The sequence below is a fragment of the Schistocerca gregaria genome, chromosome 6, assembly GCF_023897955.1.
Source record: "Schistocerca gregaria isolate iqSchGreg1 chromosome 6, iqSchGreg1.2, whole genome shotgun sequence".
In the NCBI taxonomy this organism is placed as follows: domain Eukaryota; kingdom Metazoa; phylum Arthropoda; class Insecta; order Orthoptera; family Acrididae; genus Schistocerca; species Schistocerca gregaria.
In genome coordinates, this window is record NC_064925.1 from 566,179,872 (window position 1) to 566,192,661 (window position 12,790).

Genomic DNA, 12,790 nt, shown 5'->3' on the forward strand with positions numbered 1-12,790 from the left:
CGCCATACTCTCGGTAAAAAACCTCCAGTGGTTTCCATCTCTTTCCTACACCGAACTGATTTCCTAGTTGCCAAATATTGCAGTAGTGAAGCTTAGACGAAGTGTCACCCACTCCTTCGACACTTTGAAACACACTTTCGTTCAGCTCGATAGTTACGTAGTTCGGTGACCAAGTGCATACATTTTGGACAATGAGGCTGCATCTCGAGTCCGTTCGATGACGTCTTTTTTCATTTATCACTTCTTTCATTTTTTGCAATTGTTTAATGACGTTAGAAAAGCCAACCTGCTCCGTAGTTCAGTGCTCACGGAAAGTCGAGGGAAGTAACGTCACACCACCAACAATAAGATTATGCATAGAAAAGGAAGGTGGTGTAAAAACCAACCTTGCCGCTGAACACAGCTTTCGTTCCTTATGGCAGCTGGTGACTATGTAGGAAGTCAGTTTCCCTCGAGATGCAAGTCATACAAAAGTCATCGAATTCACACTACCATACCTAAATTTTCAACAAAGATTCGTATTTTTATTTTCCGAGTAGTGACACCCAGCAGTTTCTCGTGAGAAATACTGTGACCTGTGATGGGTAGTGGAGAACGCAGCGGTGCGTGACGAATACATTGTACACCAAGGCAGACGCTCAATGGCGTACGGGTGGAGCAGATAGTCAGTGTGCCTAGAGCTTTGGTTCGCTGCATGTTTATACGTAGTGTACTGGAACTGCACGTAGGGAAAAGTGACAGGACGTCCCAGTCTCACGTCAGGTGCCCACACCGTCAGCGGCAGTTGCCACCAGCTGGTCGGCACCCCCTGCATTGCTGCACAAGTCTGATCTAGTCTGGGAGCCCGTGTACGGGTGACGTAGCAAGTGCTGGTGGCTTCTCTGCTGCACCTGGAGGACAGTTAATTACATCCACAGACATGCGATGATGGTGAAATACTCGTTGTGGACCTCCGAGAAAGTCAGCCATAGATTCTTTGCTGATCCTCACGTAAATGAATGATCACGCCACTACACCTGGCTACAACGTACTACTGTTATGCTGAAACCTTACACAGAAGGTACCACAAGGAATGCAGCAGAAAGCTTAGTGGAACTGAATTATTTGCTGCAGTTGCGCTGTCTCTAAACTAAGAAATAATACACTGCAAGAAGGATTCAAAGTGGATCAAGTTTTGAATTGGTAAATATACTTAATTAATTAACTGTAAAATATCAATTATTTTCAAAGTGCGGTAATCTTGGTAACTTTTCAACTGAACTAATTATGCCGTTCACTGCTTGAAGCGTACCATGTTATGTCATGAAACTACAGCCGCGCGGGATTAGCCGGGCGGTCTGGGGCGCTGCAGTCACGCACTGTGCGGCTCGTCCCGGCGGAGGTTCGAGTCCTCCCTCTGGCATGGGTGTGTGTGTTTGTCCTTAGGATGGTTCAGGTTTAAGTAGTGTGTAGGCTTAGGGACTGATGACCTTAGCAGTTCCATAAGATTTCACACAAATTTGACATAAAACTACATACATCTGTTCGTTATTATAGAAACAATCGATACCTTCAGTTTGCATACAAACAATGTTGCGTTAAAGAAAAGTATTGAGGCTTTCGTGGCCGCCTTCTGAAGTGTTGCCGGTTGGCATCTGTCTCGGGATCTTCGGAAAATATCGGATTTCGACGCAGAAGCCAACGGACGATATGTCAATGCTTAGATAGCCTCTAACGTTATTACATTTGTCGTAACTGCTTTATTGAATTATTTCTTTGTATTTTATTAAGAAACACTAACGTCATCTTTTTCTTCCTTTTCTAAAGGTATATCACCGGCCTTGTGATCAATTGTACTGGAAAGTTTTCGGAAATGCGGGTAATGTAATGCTGGCGCATGTGGTCGAAGTCACTTCGTATCATTTCCTTCTGTGCACTCACTGGTCTCTTTTACTGCATAAGTGAATCTTGATCTACATTTGTTGCAGTATTCAGAGATTTTCTCCTTCTTCTAAATCAATTTTTCGAGAACAGTTACGTCGATAGTTCCTTCGAATTTAGTTTTTAAGAGGTATCTCTTTCAAGTCGAGTCTACTTGGATACTCTACAAATCAAATTTCAGTGCGCGGCAGAGGGTTCATCGAACCACCTCCACAATAATTCCCTATTATTCCAATCTCTTGCACTGTGCGGGAAAAAGGACACCTATATCTTTCCGTGTGAGTTTTGATTTCGTGTATAAGGCGGTGTGTAGTGTCTTTGGTATCCTATGTGGAATATCTGAAGTTTGTTGGATCAGGAAATTTGTATTCCGACATTAAAATGACAGTGAATTCATATTTATTTTTCTTTGTAAATTTTTGTTACTTGGATACATTCGTTTATCACGAAAATTTACTGTCCTTTTTTGTTACTTTATTTGAATATATTGAGGAGAGCACCGTCAGGTAAGAATGATTTTCCAAACACTAATAACTCCTAATCAATATTTTCCTACTTGTTCTACTTATAATCGATTAACAGATGTCAGTCCTCTTGGGGCCGTTCATTCTTTGGCTAAACGTCCTTCATTCCTCACTGCTGCCCAGTTTAAACCTAACGATCATTGTCAAGATACGCACATGTCATAAAGAAACATGGATTGCGTGAGAAAAGCCTTAATACATTTGCTTACATCTCTGCACGAAACGGCAAGCATGAAAGGAAAATGGTTCGTTCCCTGGGAATAGAATCCTGGACAGATGAGACGTTTAGCTACGTCAGTATTTCTTCAGAACAACCAGTGAATCGCATAGAGGCGATCACTCTACAATGTCTCTTTTTCAATTTCTTCATAGTATTTACTTACATTGTTACGACTTTCTTATCGAAAATACCTTCTATAAAAATCATCATGGATTAAGAAAAACAGGTCTTGCGCAAATCAGCTAGCACTGATCGTCCATGACTTCATACTGTTTCACACCGTCGATTGCTGGCAAAATGAGAGCTTACAGAGTATCGGCCCACCGAATTCAACACTTCCATGCAGATAGGACTCATCACGTCGCTTCTAACGGAACAAAATGGACAGAAATTAAGCTAATTACAGGAATACCCCAAGCAAGTGTGATACCACAGTTACTGTTTGTAAGATGCATATAAACGGTCAAGTGGTATTCACCCCGTGCGGCGCTGCACCCTGGTGCTCCATGAATGACTGTCTAGTGCGCCGTGAATTTGTTTCGTAGTATCTCTGACATCGATCTGTTGTAGAATCGTGTGAGACCCAACTCGCTTTATTTGTTCATGAGACCCAGAAAATATTAGATACAGGCTCCCAGGTAGATGCCATTTTCCTTGACTTCCGGAAGGCGTTAGATACAGTTCCGCACTGTAGCCTGATAAACAAACTAAAAGCCTACGGAACATCAGACCAGCTATGTGGCTGGATGGAAGCGTTTTTAGCAAACAGAACACAGCATGATGTTCTCAATGGAGAGACGTTTATAGATGTTAAAGTAACCTCTGGCGTGCCATAGGTGAGTCATATGGGACCATTGCTTTTCACCATATATACAAATGACCTAGTAGATAGTGTCGGAAGTTCCATGCGGCTTTTCGCGGATGATGTTGTAGTATACAGAGGAGTTGCAGCATTAGAAAATTGCAGCGAAATGCAGGAAGATCTGCAGTGGATAGGCACTTGGTGCAGGGAGTGGCAACCTACCCTTAACACAGACAAATGTAATGTATTGCGAATACATAGAAAGGAGGATCCTTTATTGTATGATTATATGATAGCGGAACAAACACTGGAAGCAGTTACTTCTGTAAAATATCTGGGAGTAGGCGTACAGAATGATTTGAAGTGGAATGTTCATATAAAATTAATTGTTGGTAAGGCGGGTGTCACGTTGAGATTCATTGGGAGAGTCCTTAGAAAATGTAGTCCATCAGCAAAGGAGGTGGCTTACAAAACACTTTTTCGACCTGTACTTGAGTATTGCTCATCAGTGTGGGATCTGTACCAGGTACGGTTGACAGAGGCGATAGAGAAGATCCAAAGAAGAGCGGCGCGTTTCTTCACAGGGTTATTTGGTAAACGTAATAGCGTTACGGAGATCTTTGGCAAACTCAGGTGGCAGACTGTGTAAGAGAGGCGCTCAGCATCGCGGTGTAGCTTGCTGTCCGCGTTTCGAGATGGTGCGTTTCTGGATGAGGTATCGAATATATTGCTTCCCCCTACTTATACCTCCCGAGGAGATCACGAATGTAAAATTAGAGAGATTCGAGCGCCCACGGAGGCTTTCCGGCAGTCGTTCTTCCCGCAACTGGGACAAGAAAGGGAGGTAATGAAAGTGGCACGTAAAGTGCCCTCCGCCACGCACCGTTGGGTGGCTTGCGGACTATAAATGTAGATGTAGGTGTAGAAAGAAGACAATTGTGGGAAATTCCATTTCAGATGTCAGCGGTGGAGGAATTCCACTTCAGATGTTAGTCAACCTGCGTAGGGAGTCGTAATCTCGAAGCTGAACGATCGCGCGTTTCACTTAGCACCGGCAGCGATTGTTGTTGCTCTGTTCTAGGAGTTTTTTTTCATATTGTGACATTATGAAGAAGTTGGTAAAGCCGATAAATTACGGTAAAATGTTTAAATTTGTAAAAATCGAATAAGGAAGATAGAAAACGCAAGAATAGAAAATACCAGGCCAGGTATTTAGATTTTTGTTTCACACCCATGGTTCTGAAGAGTGAAGAGCGTCCACAATATATCTTGTGTTTGAAACTACGTTCTGTTAAACGTTTGCACTTAGAAAATTAAATCGTCGTTTTGAAAATGTTCATAAGAATTATGCCTTCAAACCAAGATAACAATCTTCTAGAAAACTGAATCAAATGAGAAAACAAAGAGCATCATTTTCTAAGGAAGCGAAAATGTCAAGTAAAGCGCGTGTCTCGTTCTACATTGTAGCTCTACGGGCAGCAAAACGTAACAAAGCCGCTACTAATGCCGAGTAATGAATTCTACCGTGTGCCGATGACATAGTGTCCAGTATGTCTCGAGAGTCCATACCAAAATAGTTTGTGCACATTTTTTTGTCTGACGCTAGAGCTACTCCTCGAATTCAAAATTTGGGAAAAGAACCTCATGAACAAATTGTAGAAAAAATAGAGGGCAGAATTCTGGTTTTCAGCTAGATCAAGCCATTGTTAGCGATATAGATGCCCATTTAATTTGCTATGTGCGATTTGTTGATGAAAAGAATAACGAAATGATGGAAGAGCTTAGCTGGCCGTGGTGGCCGAGCGGTTCTAGGCACTACAGTCTGGAACCGCGCGACCGCTACCGTCTCAGGTTCGAATCCTGCCTCGGGCATGGATGTGTGTGGTGTCTTTAGGTTAGTTAGGTTTAAGTAGTTCTAAGTTCTAGGGGACTGATGACGTCAGATGTTAAGTCCCATAGTGCTCAGAACCATTTGAACCATATTCTGAAGAGCTTATTTTTTGTAAGGAAATAAATGCAGGTACGTCAGGCAGAGATTTTTTTCGAAATAGTGCACAACTTCATGGACGAAAATCAAGTAACTGGGCTCACTGTGCTAGTGTGTGTACTGCTGTTGCGTAATCCATACCGCCCCTTCAGAGTGGCTCCACCGTGGCAAAGCTCCGTATCTTATGCGGACCCATTGCATTATCCACAGAGAAACACCCGCTTCGCAAGATTCGAGTGTTGAACTGAATCAAGTACTGAAAACTGTCGTAAATGAGGTTAACGTTATTAAAACTCATCTCCAAAAAGCTGGCTTTTTAGACAAATGTGTGACGATAAATGGGCTGACCATGCATCTCTCTTACTTTACAGTGCGATTCGTTGGCTTTCCAGGGGAAATGTACTAACGCATGTTCTTGAACTTCAGCGAGATGTTTGTTCTTACCTGGCAGAAGAAAATCATATCTGTGATAAATTCTTTCTAGATATTCATCTCCTGTCACAGACCGCATTTCTATGTGATGTAAACTGACGGAAAAAGACGGAGCATAGAAAAATAATAGTTTTAGAGTAATGAAATTTCGCGAAAATCTTTCTTTACGTGACCTACTCAAGCGATTAACATTGTGAGATACCAGGCTAATCTAAGCACGAGATAAGCCATTGCAAATGTGCAGTGCTGGTACATTAGTAACTGGTGTGACAGGCATAATGGTCAATGCAAGTATGCAAAAGTGCATGTGTTGTGTTATATCAGGTGTCAGATGTCAGTTTGTGGGATGGAATTCCGTGCCTGTTGCACTTTGTCGGTCAGTACAGGGACGGTTGGTGATGGCTGTTGATGACACTGGAGTTGTCATCCGATGGTGACCCACATCTGCTCGATTTGAAAAGAGCTGATGATCGATCAGGCCAAGACAACATGTCAAAGCTCTGTATAGTTGGTTGGGTTACAACAGCGGTATGTGGGGCAGCGTTATCTTGTTGGAAAATACCCACTGGAATTCTGTTCGTTAACGGCAGCACAACAAGTCGAATTACCTAACTGACGTACAAGTTTGTAGTCAGGGTGCAAGGGATCATCACATGATTGCTCCTGCTGCCATACAAAATCGCACCCCAGACCATAAGTCCAGGTACAGGTTCAGTGCGTATAGCACATGGACAGGTTGGTTGCAGGCCCACAACTGGAGTGCCTCTAATCAACACATGGCCGTCTGTGTCACCGGGTCAGAAGCAGCTTTCAACTGAGAACAGAACAGACCCGCCCCTCCAATGAGCCCTCTGTTCACACTACAGTAGTAGAAAATGGCGGTGGTTTAGGATGAGTGGAGTGCACGCTAGACGGCGTCTGGCTCAAACTTGTCCTTGATGTAACCGATGTGTAAGAGTTCGTAGTATCACTGTGGTGCCAATTGACGCTGAAACCTCCCCTTAGAAAAATTTAGGAATTTCTGTGCTGACAAACCCCTTACGTTATCTGGTTTTCAATCAAATGAGCAGAACTGAACGTACTCAGACATTTCTCTCTTTACTTATTCTAATCGACACTAAACTGCCACAGAATATTTTTAGCGAAACGGAATCTGACTTTCAATAATCTCTACAAAAGAATGGCCCTGAATAACAATAACCTACACCTTTCATGAATCACTTACCTCACAAAAACCTTCGTTACTCGAACTACTGCAATACGGCGAGCGCCACTACTGCCAGCTAACTAAAAGATTCAAACTACTGAAGGCACCAACTACTGATAGGCATAGTTAGCAAATGAAAGATTTTGATAGAGAACAAACAATGTATTTACCTTAATAGTGTTCAAAAGTCATAACATATATATCAGTTCATGACATCCAGTATTACAAATTCACTCTGTCTGATGGACACACGTCCAGATCATTCGCTCTCAAAACTCCGCCATCTCTCTCCCCACGTCCACCACTGCTGGCGACTCACCTCCAACTGCGCAACGTTACGCGCTGTTAACAGCCAACTGCCTAACACTACAATAGCCAATATTACAATAATGGCAACCGGCCACAGACTGCACACAGCACAGCCAGTGATTTTCATATGGAGCGCTACAAGGCGTTAGCAACATAAGAACCTAAACAGCCTACTCACAACGCTCAAATTGCTGTTGCAGATGCAGTACGATACGTCAAAGCCACGATGGTCTTCACTCTCGGTAGTGCCAATTGCGGAGGGTGTGTTGGCAATAAAAATTCAAATTTTATTTCAGTCATATGCTTTATCACTCCTTTCTATGATGTACACATTATATGATTTTTATAACATAGTTTGTCCTGCTTAATATCGCTTTTATTTTATCTGCGCGAGCAGACTTCTACCTACTTTTAAATACACCCCCTCCACCTTTTCACCGTTTACTCAAGTGGCTCTGAGCACTTAACTTCTGAGGTCATCAGTCCCCTAGTCCTAACTAACCTAAGGACATCACACAACACCCAGTCATCACGAGGCAGAGAAAATCCCTCACCCGGCTGAGAATCGAAACCGGGAGCCCGGGCGTGGGAAGCGAGAACGCTACCACACGACCACGAGCTGCGGACTCACCGTGTACTTAAGCGTGAGACTTTGTTTCAGATACAAACGCAAGACATTCTCCGAGATACCAGATTGTAGTCGCGCGGAGTTACCGTGCGGTTTGAGGCGCTATGTCACGGACTGGGCGACTTCTCCCACCGGAGGTTCGAGTCCTCCCTCGGGCATGGGTGTGTGTGTGTGTGTGTGTGTGTGTGTGTGTGTGTGTGTGTGTGTGTTGTTTTTAGCATAAGTTAGTTTAAGTTAGTTTAAAGTAGCATGTAAGTCTAGGGACCGATCACCTCAGCAGTTTGGTCCGTTAGAAATTCACACACACACACGCACACACACCACACACACACACACACACACACACACACACACACACACACACACACACACACCGACATACACACACACACACGCGCGCGCGCGCGCGCTAGATTGTAAACATCCTTTCGGAAACTTAAGACGTAACAAATTTACCATGAAAGGCACAGAAAAATTCACCAAACGTTTCATCATAAAAGAAGCCGAGTGCAGAGCAACTACGTAGCTCACAATGTCTCTACCAAGTCCCCTGAAAGAGGATCCGGCGACGAGGAAACCAGCCTCACCACCCACTTTCCTTTACAGAAGAGAGTGGCGAGGAGATCGAAAATGTTGCTGTTTGCTAAACGGCTTTTTTTTGAGTTTCACAAATTAAGAACGATAGGGGTACTAGGTCGTGCCAAAAAAAGTTTACACCAAGATCCAGTTCCAACTGAAACGAGAGGAGGCGGTAGAAGAAATAAGTTATGTTAAGGGCGAAAAGAGTGTCTTAAAAATCACATCAAGAAGTTCATCTCACTAGAACGACACTACTTGCGAGGAACCGACACCCAAAGAGTCTGTTTAATGAGCGATGTCAGCGTAACGAAGATGTGAACATGTATTGTAAAGAGAACCGTGAAAATCTTGTTAAATTCTATTAATACAGGATTACTTTTTGCCAAGATTTCAATATTACGAGGTTTGGAACTTAAAGAGTGGCAACTATTTATTCTCAACAGATACAAAAGAGTTACATGTTTGTACCAGTTACTGTCCATCAGAGTCGGCACGAGCGTTGTGTACAGCCGTTTGCCAGCGATGTGGAAGGAGTAGTATACCGGTCGCAGAGCTTGTTCTGTTGGTGGTGCGAATGGAGCGGTCTACTGCTTTTCGAATCGAATCTCTATAACAGTTCTCCTCCTTCTCCTCCCCCCCCCCCCCCGTGAACCATGGACCCTGCCGTTGGTGGGGAGGCTTGCGTGCCTCAGCGATACAGATAGCCGTAGGTACAACCACAACTTAGGGGTATCTGTTGAGAGGCCAGACAAACGTGTGGTTCCTGAAGAGGGGCAGCAGCCTTTTCAGTAGTTGCAAGGGCAACAGTCTGGATGATTGACTGATCTGGCCTTGTAACAATAACCAAAACGGCCTTGCTGTGCTGGCACTGCGAACGGCTGTCAGATCCCTAATCGGGCAGGTAAGTTAGAGAATTTAAAAAGGGAAATGGATAGATTAAAATTAGATATAGTGGGAATTAGTGAAGTTCGGTGGCAGGATTAACAAGACTTTTGGTCGGGCGAATACAGGGTTATAAATACAAAATCGAATAGTGGTAATGCGGGAGTACCTTTAATAATGAATAGGAAAATAGGAATGCGGGTAAGCTACTACAAACAGCATAGTGAACGCATTATTGTGGCTAAGATAGATACGAAGCCCACACCTACTACAGTAGTACAAGTTTATATGCCAACTAGTTCTGCAGATGACCTAGAAATTGAAGAAATGTATGATGAAATAAAAGAAATTATTCAGATAGTGAAGGGAGACGAAAATTTAATAGTCATGGGTGACTCGAATTCGAGTGAAGGGAAAGGGAGAGAAGGAGACATAGTAGGTGAATATGGATTGGGGCTAAGAAATGAAAGAGGAAGCCGCCTGGTAGAATTTTGCACAGGGCAGAACTTAATCATAGGTAACACTTGGTTCAAGAATCCTAAAAGAAGGCTGTATACATGGAAGAAGCCTGGACATACTAAAAGGTATCAGATAGATTATATAACGGTTAGACAGGTTTCAAATTTTAAGACATTTCCAGGGGCAGATGTGGACTCTGACCACAATCTATTGGTTATGACCTGTAGATTAAAACTGAAGAAACTGCAAAAAGGTGGAAATTTAAGGAGATGGGACCTGGATAAACTAAAAGAACCAGGTAGTACAGAGTTTTAGGAAGAGCATAAGGCAAAAATGGACAGGAATGGGCTAAAGAAATACATTAGAAGAAGAATGGATAGCTTTGAGGGATGAAGTAGTGAAGGCAGCAGAGGATGAAGTAGGTAAAAAGACGAGGCTAGTAGAAATCCTTGGGTAACAAAAGAAATATTGAATTTAATTGATGAAAGGAGAAAATATAAAAATGCAGTAAATGTAGCAGGCAAAAAGTAATACAAACGTCTCAAAAATGAGATCGACAGGAAATGCAAAATGACTAAACAGGGATGGCTAGAGGACAAATGTAAGGATGTAGAGGCTTATCTCACTAGGGGTAAGATAGATACTGACTACAGGAAAAATAGAGAGACCTTTGGAGAAAAGTGACCCACTTGTATGAACATCAAGAGCTCAGATGGGAACCCAGTTCTAAGCAAAGAAGGGAAAGCAGAAACGTGGAAGGAGTATATAGAGGGTCCATACAAGGGCGATGTACTTGAGGACAATATTATGGAAATGGAAGAGGATGTAGATGAAGATGAAATGGGAGATACGATACTGCGTGAAGAATTTGACAGAGCACTGAAAGACCTGAGTCGAAACAAGGCTCCCGGAGTAGACAACATTCCATTGGAACTACTGATGGCCTTGGGTGAGCCAGTCCTGACAAAACTCTACCATCTGGTGAGCAAGATGTATGAAACAGACGAAAACCCCTCAGACGTCAAGAAGAATATATTAATTCCAATCCCAAAGAAAGCAGGTGTTGACAGATGTGAAAATTACCGTACAATCAGTTTAATAAGCCACAGCTGCAAAATACTAACACGAATTCCTTACAGACGAATGGAAAAACTAGTAGAAGCCAACCTCGGGGAAGATCAGTTTGGATTCCGTAGAAATGTTGGAACACATGAGGCAATACTGTCCCTACGACTTACCTTAGAAGCTAGGTTATGGAAAGGCATACCTACGTTTCTAGCATTTGTAGACTTAGAGAAACCTTTTGACAATGTTGACTGGAATACTCTCTTTCCAATTCTAAAGGTGGCAGGGGTATAATACAGGGAGCAAAAGGCTATTTACAATTTGTACAGAAACCAGGTGGCAGTTATAAGAGTCGAGGGGCATGAAAGGGAGGCAGTGGTTGGTAAGGGAGTGAGACAGGGTTGTAGCCTATCCCCGATGTTATTCAATCTGTATATTGAGCAAGCAGTAAAGGAAACAAAAGACAAATTCGGAGTAGGTATTAAAGTTCATGGAGAAGAAATAAAAACCTTGAGGTTCGCCGATGACATTGTAATTCTGTCAGAGAGAGCAAAGGACTTGGAAGAGCAGTTGATTGGAGTGGACTGTGTCTTGAAAGGAGTATATAAGATAAACATCAACAAAAGCAAAACGAGGATAATGGAATGTAGTCGAATTAAGTCGTGTGATGCTGAGAGAATTAGATTAGGAAATGAGACACTTAAAGTAGTAAAGGAGTTTTTTTTATTTGGGGAGTAAAATAACTGATGATGGGCGAAGTAGAGAGGATATAAAATGTAGACGGGCAATGGCAAGGAAAGCGTTTCCGAAGAAGAGAAATTTGTTAACATCAAGTATTGATTTAAGTGTGAGGATGTCATTTCTGAAAGTATTTGTATGGAGTGTAGCGATGTATGGAAGTGAAACATGAACGATAAATAGTTTGGACAAGAAGAGAATAGAAGCTTTCGAAGTGTGCTGCTACAGAAGAATGCTGAAGATCAGATGGGTAGATCACATAACTAATGAGAAAGTACTGAATAGGATTGGGGAGAAGAGACGTTTGTGGCACAACTTGACCAGAAGAATGGATAGGTTGGTAGGACATATTCTGAGGCATCAAGGGATCACTAATTTAATTTTGGAGGACAGCGTGGAGGGTAAAAATCGTAGAGGGAGACAAGAGATGAATACACTAAGCAGATTCAGAAGGATGTAGGTTGCAATAGGTACTGGGAGATGAAGAAGCTTGCACAGGATAGAGTAGCATGGAGAGCTGCCTCAAACCAGTCTCAAGAGTGAAGACCACAACAACAACAACATAACATTTCTGAAGCGAATGCCACGAATCAAATCAAAGTCACAAGGACTTATGTCCGGGCAGTATGGTGGATGGTACAGTACTTCCCAGTTCCATCGACCGAGCAGAGCAGCCACAGTTTGCGCTGTATGCGCCCGCGAATTGTCGTGCAAAATGATGAGTGGGTTGTGCAGAAAGTGTCGCCGCTTCTTTCGCAAAGCTGGTCGTAGGTTATTCTCCAAAAACCAACAGTAATACGACTTAAGTCCTTGTGACTCTGATTTGATTCCGAAGATGAAGGAACCACTTCGTGGCATACGCTTCAGAAATGTTCCAGAGATTCGACAGACAGTAGACCGCACCATTCGCATCATCAACGTCTTCAACATCGCTGGCAACGAGTTCTACACGACGCTGGTGACTACTTTGAAGGACAGTAACAGGTGCAAACATGTAACAAGGTTCCGAATTAATAGTTGCCACTATTTAAGTTCCAA